Source organism: Anser brachyrhynchus, assembly GCF_964034855.1.
Source record: "Anser brachyrhynchus genome assembly, chromosome: 3".
NCBI classification, from domain to species: Eukaryota; Metazoa; Chordata; class Aves; order Anseriformes; family Anatidae; genus Anser; species Anser brachyrhynchus.
The window spans coordinates 108,694,082-108,714,692 of NC_137696.1; the positions used below are offsets into that span (position 1 = coordinate 108,694,082).

At 38.1% G+C, this 20,611-nt stretch overlaps 2 long non-coding RNA genes across 3 annotated transcripts in view; one reads left to right on the top strand and one right to left on the bottom strand.

Moving 5' to 3' along the window:
* The first annotated feature begins 5,167 nt into the window (after positions 1 to 5,167).
* Positions 5,168 to 10,938, top strand: LOC308193285. The gene is made up of 3 exons (XR_013949519.1): positions 5,168 to 6,320; positions 8,321 to 8,378; positions 8,925 to 10,938. It is a non-coding gene; the product is annotated as an uncharacterized lncRNA (long non-coding RNA).
* A 681-nt stretch (positions 10,939 to 11,619) lies between these two features.
* Positions 11,620 to 20,611, bottom strand: part of LOC308193286 — a 41,742-nt gene continuing 32,750 nt past the window's right edge. Inside the window, exons 2-3 of one of the 2 annotated variants that reach the window (XR_013949520.1) lie at positions 14,914 to 14,967; positions 11,620 to 14,494 (exon numbers count right to left, since the gene is read on the bottom strand). This is a non-coding gene — a long non-coding RNA (uncharacterized lncRNA). Of the gene's footprint in view, positions 14,495 to 14,913; positions 16,013 to 20,611 lie in introns of those variants that run through there. The other variant, XR_013949521.1, reaches the window with a different exon arrangement.

Here is a 20,611-nt window from a genome sequence, read left to right on the forward strand (position 1 = left end):
TGAGCTTCCAAGATCGCCTTGCACATGCTTTCTGTGAGTCTCCCTAGAAGATCGTGACAGAGAGGTCAGGAATGGTGGATGTTTTCTGAGACATATTTACCCACTGGAAAAGGGGCATTGAAGCCCTTTATTTGTCCTCTGTGAGAATTCACTCCAACATTCAAAGGAATACTAGTTCATTTTTCAACCACGTATGGTGACAACATTTTAGGAACAAGTTACTTCTACCTATTTATACTGGAAGTTCTGGTGATGATTATTTTAGAGACGAGTGGTTTCTTGTTTGTTTATTTGCTTGTTTGTTTTTTAATGTAGAAAGAAAATTTGTAATAATATTGCTTTGAAGATATAATTTTTCAGTGTAAATTAAAATTACTTGATTATTTTCTATGTAGACTTCAACATTATGTCCTGGTATACTACACACAGGTGTGTACTGTTGTTGAAGTTTTTCTTTCATAGAAATAGGTTTATACGTTAATATGAGCATTTAATTCTAAATTGAAACACTAAAATAAAATGGATTTCTCCAGAGGAGTGTCCTCTTGCTGGGAGTTTGTTTTTGTTATTGTTGCTGTTATTGTTTTATGTTGTGGTAAATTGGATGTTGTCACGGCTCTAAGAACAGATGCAGCATTATTTGAAAGCTCAACTAAATGTCAGAAAATATATATTTGATTTAGAGGATTGCCAGATTTGTGGCGGTAGGTGTATTAATCTGTGAATTTATTTTCTTTTTTTGAACATGTTAATTGTACACGATAGGTTAACATTTCTGTATTTTATTGCAAAGTCTAGCAGTCTAATGGTGGTAGAACACTGGTGGTATCAGCTAAATTCTTGACAAAATTAACTATAAAACCCTACTTTGAATTTCTTGTCAGAACAACACAATGTTGATTAAGAGGTTATCTAAAAAGATAGTTGTTACATAATCTGGAGAGAAGGGCATCTCGGTGTCAATAGTTTTGCCTCTGGTTCAGAGGAAAATACGGACACTAATTTGACAAACTCTTTAGCGTAAAATTTGTTGTCAATATGAATTTTATGATTTTTTTTTCCTTTTTTTTTTCTTTTTAGTGAGGATAGCACAATTATATGTATGAGAAACAGGTAAAAAGTTCATATGGTGGGAATGTGAGAGAAGACTGTAGAGAAGGACTTATACGAAAGGGCTTTGCTTACCTTAGCAAGAATGAAAAGACAAGCTAAATGTTTACTCTGTTTTGATTTACTTTTCCTGCAAGTTTTAAATGTTGCCAGAAAGAAAAATAGATTGTTATAGAATTGAAGACTACTATGTAAGCACAAGGAGCCTGTTAATTGTATGTGTGATCTCCATTCTGGCATTGCATAACTCCTGTATATTGGGAGGTTTTGCAACTATGACCTTGTAGCACAACTTAATTCCTTAATTCTGGATGGAATGTTAAGAATTCATCCAGTATGCTATACAGAACATGAGTTAGCTAAGAATTACTGGTTTAAAACTTGAAATTCAAAACTCAACCACACCTGAAATAATTATGATAGGAGGGATACAGGCACACCTTTGACGTTAAGACAACAACCTTCCAGTTTTCCAGTTCCTGCTCAATAGACAAGCAATAACTGGAGTTTTCAGTTTGACAGGACATATGGATAAATTAATATAAAAATATATAGGGTATTTTTCTCTGCCACTGAAGAAAAAAAAACTTCACTATTTTAACTGAAAATTTTTGTTGGAAAACCAAACTGTGGCAGACAGATGGCAAGGAAATTTTCAATTGCAAACAGGTAAACATACACAATTTTAATCAAGTTAAAGCAAGACATTAAAGATTGATTGTAGGCATCACAACCTATCTTATAATACACAATCAAGTGACCTTTTAAATAATTAAAAAAGACTAAGCTTCAAAACCAAGATTATTTTATTTCCCTTTTTATTTTTATTTTTTATTTAATATAAATTATACAATTAGACTGGGTGACACATTGCCACAGGGAATTTTTAAATTCAAGCTTAGGTAAGAATCAGAAAAAAAAAATAATCTTTTTCTCAACACTTCACAATTAATCATAATATCCTTTCTTTTTAAGTAAGGCATAGAAGGATTCAGGACTTGAGCCTTTCAGGATGGGGTCTAGTATATCGCATGTTTTAAACCTGTCTTTCTGTATAGTAATTGCTACTGATTACAATCAGAAACAGATTATAAGATAAAAGGAATGAGGCATCTCACCCCTTACGGTAACTGTCCTGTATTATAATTTTGTTGTGTTCAAGATAAATAAGGGTAGAAGAATAAAAATGTACTTTCTATCTGTCTCTGAATTTTAATAAAATATTCTGGTAAGGAATTGCTGGCTTTACTGTTGCACTATGAGCAACTGTACTTACCGACCTTATTTATGGAGTCCCTTAGTTGTTACTTTTTGCTACACTTTAATTTATTTTGAGATCTTAGTATACCTATAAATACTAATATTTTCTGCATAATATTCATCTTGTATAAAAAATAAATAAATAAATTCCAAGTGATATACATTTTGTGAAATTTCTTGCAGGATGTGTCTCATGCTATAGTGCCATTCTCACAATAGCCATTGCAAAGTGGCTCATGGCATTATTATTTGCCCATAGAAACCAAGATTAAATTAGAAATAGATTTTTAATAATTGATGAAAGATTGTGAAACAAACAAACAAAACCTATTTACTGTCTTGAATCAAGGCTGCAAATTTAACATAGGATTTTTTTCATAGGATTTTTTTTTTTTTTTTATCATCTCCACCCAAAATATAATTCCTTCCCCAAGGAGATTTACTCCCTTTTACACTCACGCATAGTCATGTCCAATATGATTTCTACCCATTGTGGCCTCTGTAATATTAATAACACCCGTAATTACATTGTGCCTTCTGACCCCAGTTTAACATAACACATTTGAGTTCATGCACTAAGTGAAATGTTTAATCACTAGTGTGCTGAGGGAGGAGCAGGTGTTCTCAATATCTCACTTCCAAATGCTTGCCCTATGGCTGGTTTCCTCTTACGCACCCATTTATTATAAAGCTGATGGAACTCATAGCTCCTGCCTCTCTGAGCTTCTTAAGTAGCACCTCCGGCATGAGCTTTATTAAAAAAAATAAAATCAAATCAAATGTGAAAGAAATAGGGCAGGTGGATAGTCATAGGGACTTGGTGCTATTTAGATTACACAGCTCCTCAGGTATGTCCTTACATTTAATGATGAGCATTTGGTACCTGCAAGTATATAATCACCTCTACTCATGTCATTACTTGGTTTAACAGCTAATGCGTAAATCATGGTTCTTGATGGATTGACAAGAGAATGCGTTTCCCTTCTAACCAAATACAAAGGACAGAGATCCAAGTTTCCTTTTTTTCTTTTTTTCCTCCCTCTCTAAAGGTTTTTAAGACTGCAACTTAAGACTGAACCTGCAAGGGCTAGGCTAAGTATTCATGCAATAATATGAGAAGTGTATTTGATACAAAACTTGTGTCATTCTGTGCAGGTAAAACACGGGTCACTTTCTTTTCAATAGAAAACTATTCCAGTTAAATCTGGATGCTCCTTCTGCATCTCTGAGGTTCAAAACAGTGAAAACAAGCCCTCCAAATATTCTTATAATCTGGTGGGGGCAGATATTTATTATGCAGGACTGACATTTTGATGAGAATTCTTAGAAATTGCTACCACTTGTATGTTTGCAATGCACTTGGAGCTTTCCTGGTGTATATGATGATCTGTTTTAAGGCCAAAAATGATTGCTATCCCTGTTACCTCTGACCTTCAACACAACAGACTGGAGAATGTTGCTTGGTAATACCTGAATAAAGCCCATAACTCCTGGTTGAGATACAGCAGCTGTTCTTTAGAAAGCCATCCAGTCTTTATATGAAGACGTTATGTGATGAATGAAATGCCTAGCTAGTTAACTACTGTAAGAAGTGTTTTTTTATGTAAAAGTTCATGTTAATTCCAGTCACTAAATTTTAAATTGTCAGTTGGAATTAAGAGCCTTCTTCACTGGAAAACAATTTCTCAAAGCTGGTACTTATACATTGTGACCAAGTAACCTCAAGTCCCTCCCTTGGATATACTAAACAAATCAAACTTTTTCACCCTCTGGTTGAAAATATGTGAATCAGACATGTTCAGGAAAAACATAACTCTTGTCACCCTTTTCTAATATCCTCTAACACAGACGCCAGAACTGACAGTAGCGTTCTTGTTAATGCCAAGGAGAGCCACACCACTAGCTCTTCATATTTTTTCTTGTTTCCATTTCAAAAGTTCTTGTGAGCTCTCTCCACACTTAATAGTTGTGGACACAGGCGTTCAGTTGGTTGACTACTGTGACCTTGTATTGTCCTCAGAGTTGCCAATTGCTAAAATGGAGTCTTGTTCTATAACCATGACTCATTTCCTTGTATTTGGGTATATGAAAATTTGAGTTGCTAAAGTACTACTTATAATGAACTTCTGAGTGCTCTGTAGAACTGGCCTGCTCTTATTATTTACCGTTCCCCAGATTTTGCTTCAGTTGCTAATTGTCTCTTTTGTTCAATTTAGCATCAATGTCCCATTAGTTACTCCTCAGACTATTCCATGATCCATCTGTTCTCACCAAAAGGAAGTTATATTCATCTTAGTCCTTTTTCTTTCTTAAACTCATCTATTGCACCTATTAATATTCCTTTCTGCAATCTGAAGTCTTTCTTCTTTCACTCCAGGAAGCCAGCCTCCAGTGCTAAGCCTGGCAAAGGCAGTGATTACAATGGATGAAAATCTGTTTTGTTTTGTTTTAACCTGTTTTTTTTTTCTTTTTCTTTTCCCTCTTTTTTCTTTTTTCCTCTGCAGCTGTTCTAACTGATTTGGGAATGACCTGCAGGCAGTCAGCAAGCATTGGCCTATCCCTATCCATCATAATGGTGTGTACTTGGCCCGTCTGTCATTCTGTCTCATCAAGTCCATTAAACCATTTTTCAAAAGATTTGTCTTTTTATTTCCAGCATTTTCCACCATGCAGTGCAGTAACAACATTGGCACAAGCCCTGCTACAGGGAATGAACCATGCCCTAAGCCCATCTAAGCCTTTTTCACAGCCCCAAATTTAGCCAAATTTTAAGTGTGGATCCCATCTGCTATTCCATTGTCCACCCAGTTTACTGCAACTCCTGTATCAGGAAAAAAAAAATTTAAAAAATCATCTCTTCCCCTACACAGGTAAACAACGTAAGGTGTAAGGAAGACACTGCTTTGTACAGCGCAACAGGAGTGTCTACGTGGAGATGTTCACAGGTTAACTCTTTGTTCTAGCCAAGCAACAAATCCTCCTACGAGAACTTAGCCATAAATGGATTTTTAAACATCATACGTGAGCTACTGAGAAATGTTTGGCCATGTATATGTATGTATACACTCACATTGCAGTAGCTTGCTTATATACCAACAATCACAAACTTGGGTGAGCTGATGCACTGATGCTGCCCCATGTTCCTAAGTTAGATGCATCCTTGACTCTCCTCAGCTGTGCTCATACCTCACCCTCCACAAAGAAATAGTGGGGGAATATATATATATATATATATATTTTTACACCAGCAAGTGAAAAACACGCCTGAGAGAATGGTGATCTGCATGCAGATGCATTTTCTGTCTGTTTTTGAGAAGATGTTTTGATTCCAAATTATGAGACATTTGTAGGAGTCACTATTGTATAGCTTAATAAATAAATAAATAAAATCAGAAAAGGCTGATATTCACATCCTCATCCTCAAGAGAAAGCTTACACTCTGGTTTGTAGCAGTTGCCCTGATCTTCTGGTGGGACTACCCCTCCAAACAGCAAAACATTATACCCACACATGGAAGGGGCTGAAACAAGCCACAAGAGAGTCTAATGCTCAGGTCTGGGAGTCAGAATTGTGAGAAGTAATTCTGGAAATTCTGGTCTCTGCTGAACGGGATATTGTTGAACGTTTCTTATGGCTTTTCTGCTTAAACTACAGAAGCAAGGATGCAAAGCAGTAACTTTGAATTGTTCTCTGCAGCAGCTGTAGGTGTCCTCTCTGAAAACGAGGTTTGGAGCTGGAGAGGATATAAATGGCTGCCCAAAGCCCTTACTTGGGGTATTTAAGTACTGGAAGGAGAGGAATTGTACCAGCCTGTGCTGAATAGTTCTATTAATTAGAAGTAAAATGAATTTGATTCATTGTGCAGAATTTTTCTTGTCATTTTTTGTTGTTTTACTTATGAAGAAATTCAGAGATCTGTTGCTGTTCTGAGGCTTTGAGGTTCTTAAAAGGTCGGTCTTATAGCATCAACATGGGGACTGAGGAGTGCCCAAGGTTTGTGCTGGCTGCAATCTCATATGAAGCTGGAGAAGAGCAGGTCAAGAAGGGGTAGGAGATCTGCCTCACGCTGGGGAAAATGATGATTATAAAGGGGAAGTCCCTCCAGCTGGGATGCATTAGAGCAGGATGATGTAAGGATGAGACTGAAACAGATTTTTTCCCAAAGAAGGAGCTGAAACACAGAAAGGAAAAAAAAAAAAAAATCTTATTGTGAGAACTCTTTAAAAAGCCACAAAGGCATAGTAAGGCCCTAGGTAAGAGTATCTCTCATGATTGTTTCTTCTTCTGAGTCTCAGAATGATTCCTGACAACAAAAATATTTTTTTCCTCAGTCTGAGGTGGTCCAGAGGTCAAAGTCTCTCCTGTCTCCCTAGTCCTTAAATGGTTCTTACTGCTTGCTCTCTCTTCATTCTTTTTGTTTATCCCTAACGAAGCCATCTGGCCCAACTTTCACAAGGCTGCTCAATACCTCACTGGGTAGGGCCTCAGACTCCCTTATTCATGTCAAGTATTTAAGTCAGACACCATTTATAGTTTTTTCACTTGTAAAAACTACAGGAGCTTGGAAACAATAACTGATTCTTTTTTTTTTTTTTTTGGTATTGTGATAAAAATAGCAGACCACAATAATAAAACCACTCTTCTACACTAATTAAATTAAACCAAAACAGTAATGCTCTGATTCAAACAGGGAATAAAGGGGAATATAAAGCTAAGTTTGAAAATGTCTTAGTCCACATGAGCTGACTAAATCAATCCTCTGCTCGGGGGAATCAGAACCTTTTCCAAAGTGTCTCCAACTTCGAACAAGAAATGTATCTGAATTTCCTGGATTTTTACATGGTCAGAGCAGTGCCAGGCATTTTATCTTCAGTCCAGCAGTGGGTTTAGTGGACCTTGGAGCGCATTAAGTTTTCCTGGTACAGCAGTTTGTTACCTCAGCCTCCTCCTTCCCCAAAACCTACAGTCACGCCTGTTGCCACTGACTGAATTTATGCCAGTAAATAAAAGCAGACAGTGCTGCTTCACTGCTACTGGGGACAAAAAATACAGAAGGGCTCGTGTCCACACAGCTTAACTCTCATAACCCTTCCTCCCCAAAACAGAGTGGCTGAGTTCAAACTGCCCACTGAGAACATTGCCTGGCCTGAGCCAGCTCTCAGATTGTCCCCATGATAGCACTAATTGGCTGAGACCAAAACCATGCCAAAAATTTCACAGTATGAACGGTTGTATTCATACAGTGCTCAGGCCCAAGTGCTGACCTTTTTTAGTTTATTAGTTTAGTTGTAACCATTGTGGCCATGTCTAATTCTCCATGGGCTGCTCTTTGGCTTTAAATAAGGTCAGTTTTATACACCCAGCCTTGGATATGAAATTACCTAGAGTACAATCCTGCAGTCTATCTTCCTAAAAACAAATAAAAACACATTTTCCTGAATATATGTATATATTTATATTTTCTGAACTTTTTGTCTTGTGGTTGTAATGTTTTAAAATTTAGATAATAGAAATCAATTAAAAAAAATACAACCATTCTAAAAAAAATATAAAAAAATCCATAAACGAAAGAAAAATAAAATACTCCAAAAGGAATTCAAAGTTTGGAAAGTAGGGAAAACAATTAAAATCTATTGTTTAAAGCATGCTAACAAGCAAACAATCTAAAGACACATTCAATTACTTATCCTTTGACCACTCCAAACTGAGTCACTGTAAGTTCTGTTGGTTAAAAAAATGTTTCCATTATTACATCAGAATATAACAATGACATAACTACTTTCTGTCTCACAATAAATAAATTAATTAAAAAAAAAAAAGTATTTTTAGAGGAGTGATTGTAATCAGATGCTGAAAAAGTCCTTTCATACTCATCCCCAGAACTGGCCTCACTACTAGAATTGGCAGTGATATGAAAACTGCTAAATGGGCATTTTTCTTCTAACCCCAGGTGGACAGAGACCAGCTTGTGTCATGAAAGAACTTGCTTGAGATCCTCTCTAAAGATGGTATGCCTTTTTTTTTTTTCTTTACAAATATTTATATATATATTTTCCCCCAACCTACATAAAAATTCTTGCAGCAGAGTCCTATAAGTAATTATTTCTTGTGTTTAAACAAATATTTCTAAGGGATTCTTTAGCCTTTTCATTTTTATTATCCTCTTGTTATTACAGCTCCATCCCCAGTATTTCAAAGAAGAAAAATTTTGGAAACTTGTCCTTGCTGGATATGGTTGATGTAGTTTGAACTAAAAAGTTTGGAGAAAGTTCATTTTCCATATTGTGGAAAATATGCATTTAATTGGCAGGTTACTTTAGAAGAGGCAGATGAGGTGTAGGTACTACTGTTTCCCCCGGTGTGCAAAGTGTGGTGTAGTCTCATTCTATAGAGAGGCATCTTGCTCAGCATTTGTTTATGATGATGCCAGTTTTTTTCCTGAAAGATATCTTAGCCCTTAACTTGAAATGCTTTTCCACAGTCAGATGTGACTGTAGAGAAAATGTGTAGAGAAAGAAGCAATTCTCTTTTATCTCCAGCTCTTTTTTTTTCAGTTCAGCAATGGACAAGTACCCACCAAAACTGTAACTTGTATGTTACCAGTGCAACAGCCCAGAGATCCAATCAGGTGCTGACCAACTGAGCGATTTAGTCCCTTGTCTGTGGCCTCTAATCCAAAGTGAAGATAGTGGAGAGAAGGAGGAAGACTGTCCCATCTGATGACACATTAGGTATTTTGGATGAGAGAGAAGGCTGAAGGTGTCCCTCATAACTGTGTCCCCTGCTTCCTAGGTACTGTTTTAATTATTAAGCTATTTGGATTTGCAAACCTTTGCTTTGGGAATCTGCAGCATTGAACAAACCAGTGGCAGAGCTCATCTGCTGCCACAGATGCTAGAAAACCCTTCCTGACTTCTCCATTTATGAAGCACAGACCAGAAGTGACATGGTTACTGCATATTCCTGTTGTGCAGTGCCTTTGAAATAAAGATGCAAAATGTAATAAATATAAAAAGATGAAATGAGCAAGTAATAACCATTAAATAAACACTGCTTTGAAGAATGAAAATGCTGCAGAGCACTAGTGAGAACTTTGACTGTCACGTGAAAATGCAGAGTTAACCTTATGGTTATTAAAAACCAGGCTATATTTTCCATCCATTTTTATTTGTGAGGTCTCATTGAAATGACTTATAAAACTTGGGAACCTAGGCAGCTTTTCTCTAGGGAATATAAAACTATAGCAGCTGATACTGGTAAAATAGGTTATGTGGAGACTTAGAAATGACTGCTTGATTTGTCCAGTATTTATTGCCTGAGTGATGTACAAAAACAGTAAAACAGAAAAGCACAACTTTCCATCTGTGCTGCATTATGCCATACATAAGAACTATTTTTCATTTGAAATAGTGGTAGCCCCCGTAGGCTTTCTTGCTTTGATATCCTATGCTACCACACATGATACGATAGAGTATAAACAGACTGACTATAAATCTGAATCTTTACAGTTTTGAAAGCTGAAATTTTCCAGCACTCGCTTCCCACCAAACAGGCCTCCTAAAGTGTAGGTCAGGTGTTTGATTTTTTTTTCTTTTTTTAAGTGGAGAGCAAGGGTTGCTACATCAGAAATGTGAAGCCAGCCAGGAGGAGAAAAACAAAACAAACCAAACAAACAAACAAACAAAACAGCCAAACAATTAATCACAGGAAAAAAAAAAAAAAAAAAGCGTTCATATCTGGTCCATAAGATGTAGAGACCCCAAAATCATCAGAGCATAAGCAAAGGTTATGCTGATTTAAAGAGAACTTTCAAACATTAATATCCCTTTAATTCTCTAAAGCTCTGTTCATAACTTTGCATGGCTTAAATGTCACCAAAGCATGAGCCTTCGTGATGCTGGAGGAACACTATCCTCCTTTATCTCTACCCATCTGTAATCAGAGAGAGAAAGCAGGTTAAAAACAGATGGGCTTTAAAAGGGATTAGAGTTGTTAGGGGGAAGGGTCAGTTTATTTCATTTTCTCTGTCCCATAACTTTATATTTTTAAGAATATGAATATAGAACTCTCACAGCTTTGTGGAATATGATGGATTTGGGGAATCAAACAGTTTTCATTATTTCAATGTTTTATTCAGTTTTTCTGACTTCATAAATTGATATGAAATTGCAAGCGTTTTCTAGTGCTGAGCAGCACTTTGGAGCCCCCCTAAATCCTTCTGAATCCAGGGAGGATCCAAGTCATCTAAGGATGACTGTCAGGTATTCTGAACAAAGACTTTCTGGGAATCCATCACTGACAACAATATCTGTAGATGGATCTTAAATTAAGGAAAAACACCCATATGTGATACTTTAAAAAAAAAAAAAAAGGTAGTAAATCACACATGGAAGGGGAAGGAGGAATCAAATTACTTTGTCTACCACATTCTGTCATTTCCTTCCATTACCCTTTAAAAAAAAAAAAAAGTTTGCATTTCCTGTCTCTTTGTGGTTCATCAAAGCCCCTTTTTTTTTTTTTTTTTTTGGTAAGAACTACATTGTGTATGACATTTATTTCAAAGGAAGAATCACTAAACGTGTTTATGAGCCAAAGTACAAGTTCTTCATTTTTGAATGACACGTGCATTTATAACTATATCTGTTCTGCACTTCGGAGTATTTCTATGTATATATACATATATATTACTACTATTTCTAAAAATGGAAAAGGTCAAAAGTTGAAAGCCTCAATATTGTTGATTTGTAAACATAAAAGAAAATTCTGAGTTTAGATCAGAAAGACTTCAAATGTTATAATGCAGGTATTAAAGAAATGCATTTCTGGGCTAAATAAATAAATAAATAAATTGGAAAACAAAAATGACATCCCCATAATATTCATTATAATATTGCCCAAGGGGATTACACATCCATATCGTGCACACTCTAGGCCTATAGGAATGTTTAATATTATATTATATGCTTAATATTAAATATTTTAATCTAAATTATTTAAAATCATTTATAAATAATAAAATGTGTTTTAAATGACAAACACAGCAGCTATGTCATTTTCAATCATCTCTCTCTCAAAAAAAAAAAAACATCTTTAAGTGGTCATTTAATTAAAAAAAATAATAAAAAATAAAAAAGGAAGGACATTTTTGCTTTTTGCTAAATTCCCATATTTAGTATCAGCCTGTGAGGCAGGGGTAAAGCAATTTGCTTCCAATTCCTCAAGGCTCCAGCCTCTCAAATACTGCAGGTATTTTGAAACTGGCTGTATCACACCAGATTTTTTTCTGGACCTCAAACTAACCATACACAAAATACTGACCCAGCCCCAAGTCTGCAATCGTATTTTTGTTAAAGACCTAGAGTAAAGCACTGACTACACACAGCTGGACTCACAACCCCAAACTCACAAACCCACTGCTGTTTCCTGCAGCAGTGTCTCATGGCTTTGAGCCAATGTGAACAACAGAGCCCTCTGCACGCCTCTGCCCATCACAATGTCATGGGGACAGGTTTTGCCCTTTGAAGCAGTGTCTGTAGCTTCTTTGGAAAAAGGAAAAAAAGGACCTTTTGGAGTCAGGTAGGATCTGTTGAGAGTTTTCACAGACTACATCAAATTTCTCTTGACCTGCAGTTTCCTTAGCTGGGATCATGATGGCATTGCAAGACTGAGAAAAACTTAGCAACCACAGACATCAGGAGAGGTCATGGCTTCTTGGGCACATCTCCTTTTCTGAAATCCCACATTCTCATGCCATGAAAACCTGATTAGCTATATAACGTGTATATAAGTCTCCTTCATGCTACAAGCATGGTGTTAGGGAAGATGTTACAACCAAGGATTCATCCCATATGGATCAGTAAAATTACCCAAGTGGCAGTCAACAACAGTAGATCATCTCATAATTGTCCTGCCTCATGAACTGCACCCAGCTTGACAGTTTATTTAAAAGTTAGTGTTCTGTTAAAACACATAGGTCACTTTCGACATATGAATAAGACTAATGGGGAGTCAGTAATCCTTTTCTCTAAAACTGCAAAGCAAATTTTCGTATCAGATCTAAACCAGTAATAATATTTCAGCTGCTTAATGTGCTTGACTCAATATATTACTGAAAACAACATTAAAAAAATGTAAAATTTAATGTGATATGAGAGAAATGGATGCATTTCTAATTTTGATTCTAAACTGGTGATTCAAAGTGTAAGTTATTCACAGAGTGATAACTCCAATTAATAAACAGAAATCTATTAGTAATCAATGTAGTACCATCATTAGCACAATAAGTGGTGGCATAATAATAGTTTATATATTTTGCATTCGTGAAGTATACATATGCCGTACCCATTAAAGCTGACTTAAGTTACTTAACATTCAATTGTGCATTTTGTGGAGTGAGTCAATAGAGTGACTCACTAGCCCACTGCAGTGCCATATGGGAAACTTTCCCTCTCCTGAGCAGATGGAGACTAAGCATGTCACAGACAAAATGTGTTTTGTCTCTGGAGAAAGGATGTTGGCTGCTTTGTTCTTAGACTTTTTGACATGCCAAGCCTTCTGCTCACAAGTCCTACATTTTGGGGTCTCATGGATATTTCAGCATCTCTTTGAAAAGCTGAGCTGCCCAAGACAGGCAAAACCAGACTTTCTAGAAGCCTGCAAGTAAAATATGACTATTTCTGTGTGATACAGTATTTGACTGGCGAGAGAAAGCAGAAGAAACCACCACTTTGGCCATCCTTTTAACAGATAATCCTCTTTGAGGGAGGCAAATGCTCTCCTTTTTACTGTAAAGATGTAGGTGGAGGGCAATTTAGATGGAGTTTTACCTCTGAAGGTGACTGAGGCCACAGAAAACATATTTTTTATTCCCTCTGGCTACATCTACTGAGAAGTACATTTTTCCTCCAAATCCCTTTTGTATATAGTTTTGCTGCTTCACTTTTCCTCATTTTTCTGAGCATTTCCTTCTGTGGGTGAAGGGTGACCACATCCCTACACATTAGTCTTACAACAGCAGAAGGAAAATGCTAAGAGAGATTACTGTTGTCCTTCCTTTGTTAAAGTACCGTTCGTTGCTTAGCAGAGGTAAGCATTAAGCATGTGCACCTGCAAGAGTAAACATTTATCAAAGGGCTAATGCAGCAATAATGGACGTACTGCCTCTTCCTTCTAAATCCTTCTGCAAAAGTTGCTATGTTACTTAATATATTCAAAGAACATAAGCCTTGTAACAGTTTAGCAGCTTACCAAACAGTAATTTATCTTTATTGATCACAATTGGTCAAAGTGCCTTGTGCACCTTGTTGTTTTCAAGGCCTTTCTTTCCTACCTCACCATAACTTTTCAAGACCATTTGCTGCTAGGGTCAAGTGCTTCCTTTTTCTGTTCCTGCAGTGTGTACCACACTGAGACCCAGATAAGTCTCTTATATCCTCACCTCACTGTCCACTTATCTATTTAGCACTTTGTATATTTGTCAGCAATGATATTGTGAGACAAGGTGTCATGCCATGCTGAAGTCAAGATAAAGAACATCCACTGCTTTTCCCTTGTCCTTTGAGTTAGTCATTTCATTGAGTCAGGTTGGTCAGACATGATTTCGCTGTTGTAGATCCATGCTGACAACTCCCCATAACCTTATTCTCCTATGTTTGGAAATATTTTCCAACAATATTTGTGCTCTCACCTTTCCAAGGATCAGGGTTAGGCTGATAACCCCCTGGTTCTGCAGATCCCCTGGTTCTTGAAGACAGAAGCAGTCTTTGTTCTCTTTCAGTCCTCAGGAACCCCTTTTAGTTGACATGGCTTAAAAAAAATAATCAAAAGTGCCCTCACAATAACACCAGACAGCTCCCATTGCACTTATGGGTGAATTTCATCAGGGCACATGGACTTGTGTATATTCAGTTTGTTTAAATGTTTCCTAACTGATCCTCTTCCACCAAGGCCGTCTTCCTTATGCCAGACCTTCCCACCTATCACAGGGAGCTGGGATTCATGAAGGCCAGTTTTACTTTTGAAGGCCAAGACAAAATGCAAGCTCCTGCACCTGAGTTGTGGCAATTGCCCGTATCCGTACAGACTGGTTGATGAATGGATTGAGAGCAGCCCTGTGGAGAAGGACCTAGCAATATTGGTAGAAAATGAAACATGAGCTAGCAATAGATGCTTGCAGCCCAGAAAGCCAATCACATGGCGGGCTGCATCAAAAGAAGCATAGCCAGTAGGTTGAAGGAGGTGATTCTCCAAAGAAGAGCTGATTACTCCACTCTTGTGAGACCCCACTTAGAGTTCTGCATCCATCTCTGAGGCTTCTAGTACAACAGAGACATGGATCTGTTAGAGTGGGTCCAAAGATAGTCACGGAAAATGATCAGAGGACTGGAGCACCTCTCCTCTAAAGAAAGGTTGAGAGAGTTGGGGTTGTTCAGCCTGGAGAAGAGAAGACTCTGGGGAGAGCTTATTATAACCTTTCAGTACTTAAAAGGGTCTTATAAGAAAGATGAAAGAGAGGCAAAGGGTTCTGTGCCACTTGGTACTCGCTCCACTTAGCGAGGTGGATGTCATCTTTTCCTCAGTCCCCAGAGAGTCCCATGGCTGCAAAACACAAATCCTTATTGTTAATAATGACTGTGTAATTCTTTGTTGACCCATAGAATCCTTGCAGTTCTCGTCAAGCCCTTCCTCCCTGGCAGGATCAAGGAGATGCCACCTGGTCACCCATGTCCTTGGCCTTCACCTGCGGTAAGATATAGTCACACTTGCCACACTCCAGGTCTCCCCTGCCAGTATCATTGGTGCCCACATGGAAGAGCAGCTGGGGGTAATAGACTGAGGACCAGACAAACCTTGGCAACTTTGCCACAACATCTTGGATCCAAATGCATGGCAAGCAGGAAACCTGCCTAGACAACAGGTCAGATCAGCAGATGGTGACCTCCATCCCCAGCAGCAGGGAGTCTTCCACAGATAATACTGTTGCTTCCTCCTGGTGCTTCTCAGATGCTTCTTTGGACACAGCTCCCAGACCCTCATCTGCTACCAGGGCACTGAACCTACTCTGTAGCTACAGATGAAGTCATCCTCCTGGTACCAGAAGACAGTTTTCTAGCTTCACAATCATGGGAGTCTCTGGTAAGCACAGACTTGGCCTGGTCCCCACTCAAGGCAGTTAAAGGTTTAGAGTCTTGAAGCTAGAAGCTCTAGGAGAAGCTCCAGTCAGTCTCTTTTTCAACATTTCTGGTGCTGCACAGTCTGTTGATCTCTTTCCACAGCTGCTGTACTTGGATACACAGAAAATCCCCCAATGCATACCTCCTGCAGGCAAGAAGCCCAGCAAGAAGACTCACCCTTCAGCCCTGGAGCTGCATCCTCCCTCAGCAACTTGGTTTGAGTGAAGGTCTTTAACACACCAGAGACAGAGCTATTCCAGAGAATGCAGGGGACCATACCCTATAGCTTTTCACCACCACCAAGCACCTGTACACTGTTCTCAGCAGAGCCTTCATAAGCAGTTATACAGGCCTCTCTCCAGCACCTCTTTGGAAGGCTGCTTGACCCTCCCAAATCAGGATTCATATGGAGTCAGCACCCTTTGGTCAAGAACAGCTGGAAGAGATTATGAGAAGTTGTTAGAGCTTACTAACTATCCTGGCACTCTGTAGCCACCCTTTCCCAATGGTAGCAGCCACCCCAAAGTTCCTCCAAGTGTTTCTAAGAGAATTTTCTAGAAGATCTAGAAGGACAAACCATAAACTGCTGTATTTAACTGCCTACTTCTGTTAGCTGTGGCTACTGAGACAGAAGCCACAGTCAAGTGCCATTCCATATATGCTGTTTTCTTTTGTTTTCTAATTAATTTAATTTACAACAGATTCAGTTTCTGAAATGGGACCTTCTTCAGATCATCTTCAGAATCTACAGCTATAGGAGCTGACATCTGTGCTGGTATTGAACTTACTAAAGTTCAATGAGGCTCCAAACAGTTTTATAGCCTTAAATATTCTATGGTAAGTCTAAGGTTAAATGTTGCCACCTTACAGCTGGAGAATATTGGATCAAGGAGCAGCAGTTGGCATAAATTACTTTACCTCCACCAAAACAAGGGGAATCACAGCAAGTCACAATAGTTCTGCGTTTGGAGCATGTGGTTTCTCCATTGCACAAATGAGTGACAGCTTCAGTGATAAGAAAGGATCAGAATGAGCCTTTGGAATTCACTTAAATCACTGTCACCTATATATTTGTACTAGGAGAAAATGTCAACTGTGGCTAATCTAAAATATGTTTTCAAAAGCTGTCTCTTAGCACAAAATGTTGTTAGTGACATCTTAAGGAAGAAAATATGAATTTTACCCAAAATCTGCTAATGAAGGATCCAGATTTTTTTTTTTTTAAATGGCTGTCAGACTTGCTATGTGTGAGGTCCTTACAGACAGTACACTTGGTGCCATATGAGCAAAATGGGTCAACTGGACTCAAGTACTTTGTGAATTTTTAAAGTTAGTCTTTTCAGTTGTGTCTTGATGAAGTATTGAATGCACAGAAGAGTACAACACATTGAGGTGCTTACATCAGTGTTAATATTTTTTAAATATACAAATGTACATTATAAAAAGCTGTTAGGAAATGACAGACCAAAAGATTACAAAAGAAACAGAAATGGAGGAAGAATGTCTTGACTGGAAAAATTCTCAACCCACCATTTCCACAGAGCACAAAAATAAGGTCTTGGGAACATTGCTCAGCTGGTACATTCATCACAGGTTTATTACCACAGCTGCTCTGTTGAAAAAAGGTAGCTGACCTTGTGTTCCTGCATGTTCACAGCCAAGCAGAGCTGTATGGGAGCAGAGATGGAGCTAGACGAGTATAGCTGCTGGTCCAAGGCCGGGCAGGTCACAAAAAGATGATGTTATTTATTTAAAGTGTATCTTAAATTGTTTGGTCATAACATCTCTGAGGAATGTTTGTTAGCTTTGCTGCACTTCTCACTTTTCTGCACTTTTATCTGTCATAAAATGATGACAATGTCACAAATGATTCACAGAGGCAGAATTTTTCCTAATATTTGGTGAAAGTGGCAGGACTTCTGGAATGCAAGTCCTGTGAGGAGTGGCTGAGGGAACTGGGGTTGTTTAGTCTGGAGAAGAGGAGGCTCAGGGGAGACCTTATTGCTTTCTACAACTGCCTGAAAGGAAGGTTTGGGGAGCTGGGGTCGGCCTCTTCTCACAGATAATAGTGATAGCACTAGAAGGAATGGCCTCAAGTTCCACCAGGGGAGGTTTAGGTTAGAAATTAGGAGACATTTCTTCTCAGAAAGAGTAGTCAGGCATTGGAATGGGTTACCCAGGGAGGTGGTGGAATCACCGTCCCTGGGAGTGTTTAAGGAGAGGTTGGACGTGATGCTTAGGGTCATGGTTTAGTGGGTTATATTGATGGTAGGGGGACGGTTGGACCAGATGATCTTGGAGGTCTTTTCCAACCTTAATGATTCTATGATCCTACTATTCTATGACTTCCACAGAAAGTATTCAACTACTACCACAAATATTCTTTAAACACAAATGCGAGTGACTGGCTTAAAAATATCATTTGAAATTCTTGCATCTACTCATTCATCTAGATTCTCATCAGCTTTTAAAATTGTTTTGATATGTGGTGCTTAAGATTTAATAATTTCTATCTGTAATGTGTGTCTTGCATAAGTTCATCCACATCAGCCCACTTTATCAGAAGAAAGCTATTAAAGCACTTTTGTTCCGTAAAATATTGGCCCGTAGTGACAGGCCCTGTGGTGCGGCCTGTTAGCATCAGAGACACCATGCAGCCTCAGGTCAGGTTGTTGTGGGCAGGGCTGAAGGCAAGAGCTATGAGCAGCTGTGCAAGGGGCCTCCCCACCTGCTGGGAACCTCCCCGTTGCCTCAGAGATGTGTGTCAGCTCCAGCCCTCGACCTTGGGCCTTGTCTGAGCTACAGCACTTGTGTCTGTGCTCATGGACCTTGCTGATTCCAATCCTGGTTTGACTCCCTGAGCAGGCCTTGGACCCCTTGTCATCATGAACTTCTCCTAGGCTCCTGGTGGACCCTCGTGACCATCACCAACCTGCCCTGCTCACCTCATTCATGTGCTGTGGGGCAGGGCCCCCATAGCCTGGCTTTCATCCCACTTCCTTCCTCTCCTGCCCCTACAAACCAGACCTTGCTGCTCCCACGCACCAGCCTCAGCACCTTGTGGAGCTGGTGGCAAGACATACCTGTGACTTCTTGGTTAGACTGACCGCCATAAGAAAAGTCAGGTCATGTATCTGGAATTCACTTGTCTAAATCTAAACTTACCAAATAGCAACAGAGGAAACACTAGAGGAAAATTCACTCCTTTCTGAAACAGGTGACAACAGGAAAGACACTGCAAAGGTGTCACCCTCTCTCAGTTTAAGGGAAGACTGCCAGCCCAGATTTAAACCACTACTTTTTATATGCAAGAAGTGAGGTGAGATGAATCCCATGAATCCCACCTCCAGAGCTTGAATTAGGAGTCACAGTTATTTCTTTCCCACCAGCTGTAGTGGAGGCAAGATCTGGCAGGCCTGCATATCCTGGATCACTCATCTCACTCTTGAATTTAAACACTGTATTAGTAGCAATGCCTAAATTAGGCATTTAGAGTAGGTGGTTTAAATATGGTCCCCGATCATAATTTCATATGCTTTTAGAGTGCCTGGAAATACTTGGGCTTCTTTCCAGACTGAAACATCTAAATAGTATTGCATTATAAAGATATCATGAATGATGTATAGCTTTGTATCATAAAGTAATGTATAGCATTTTTATCTATGTTTACTTTCTCCTTGAGTTTAGTTTGAATGTCCCCAGCAAAATTGCTGATATTAACCACAGCAGTGACCAAAATATGATTGCACCATTGTAAAAAAAAAAATAAATAAATAAAATAAATAAAAATCAAACCATACATACATAAAAAATTAAGCCACTTTTACTTCTGAATGTTGTTTCTTTTTTCTTTTTTTTTTTTTTCCTCATTCTCACTGTTGGAAGATATTACTTCAGAGATTGGACATTTCAGTTCATTCCAAGTTTTAATAGGCGGTAAGAAGGTTACAGACCTAGAAGTTAGCCTTATCTAGTTATTTAATCAAAGAATGCATGCTAATTGTATGCTGAACAATATATTGTCTGCTCTGCCAGGAAAAAGTAGCCTCCAGCTCAGTACCTTACTGGCTTACAATTCATTTAACAATGGGAAAGGTTTTATGGAATTTAATATATGGCAGAAAGTATATATTCACTTAGCTCTTTCGGGAAGAGAAATATTGGGGGCCAGGAAAAAAGAAAAAAAAAAAAGAGAGAGAGAGAAAAAAATCTTTAAAGCAGAGAATAGTCCAGTTTATGGGCCTCAGAAACATGGATAGATATAAATCCAAAAGAAAAGTTATGTCTGTGTTTCATCTGTTTTTTTTTTTTTTCCTTCTATGTTTAGTTTTTCTGTCTACAATACTAAAAACCATACTAAACACGTGAGAATCAATGCAGAGATGATCTGGGAAATACACTCAAAATACAAGATATTTAGCTTTGGTAATAAATATACAGTTACTATAAATGGTTCTGTGCACCTTTATTCATTTATGAGACCAGGGAGGAATATTCCTATATTTGAAACTATATCCCGCTGTTCGATATTTAAATCTCTATTTTATTTAAATATAGCTGAAAATGAGTATTGACTATGGACATTCTCTAGAACTTTCTGAACCTCTGTAAAGGTGGACTCTGTTTGAAAAGGAGGAAAGAACAGTGAGGTTAAGTGGGACAGAAAAGGTTGAGAGTCTTACCTCTCCATTTATATTTATGTGAAAATCTTACAGGATTCCACCCAAATTACAATTAATCTAATTTTTTTTTCTCTGTTAGTTAAGAAGTATATGAAGGAATTATGGTCCCTGAAAATAGACCCATGGAGTGGCAAGATTTAGAAATCTCTCTATTATCCTCTATGTTTTGTATAAATTAAGCTTTGCAGAGACACAAGTATGTTCCTTTTTTTGCACATGGCTGATGACATAATTCCACCAATCATTCTAGGCTACACCATTTGACCATCCCCATCGCATTCTTCCTAAAAATTTTCCCTGCATCTGCTCTCAAACATCTAAAATATATACTTCCAATCTTCTTTTTGGTCTTTTGAATTAAAATGCACTTACATACCATAGAAACAT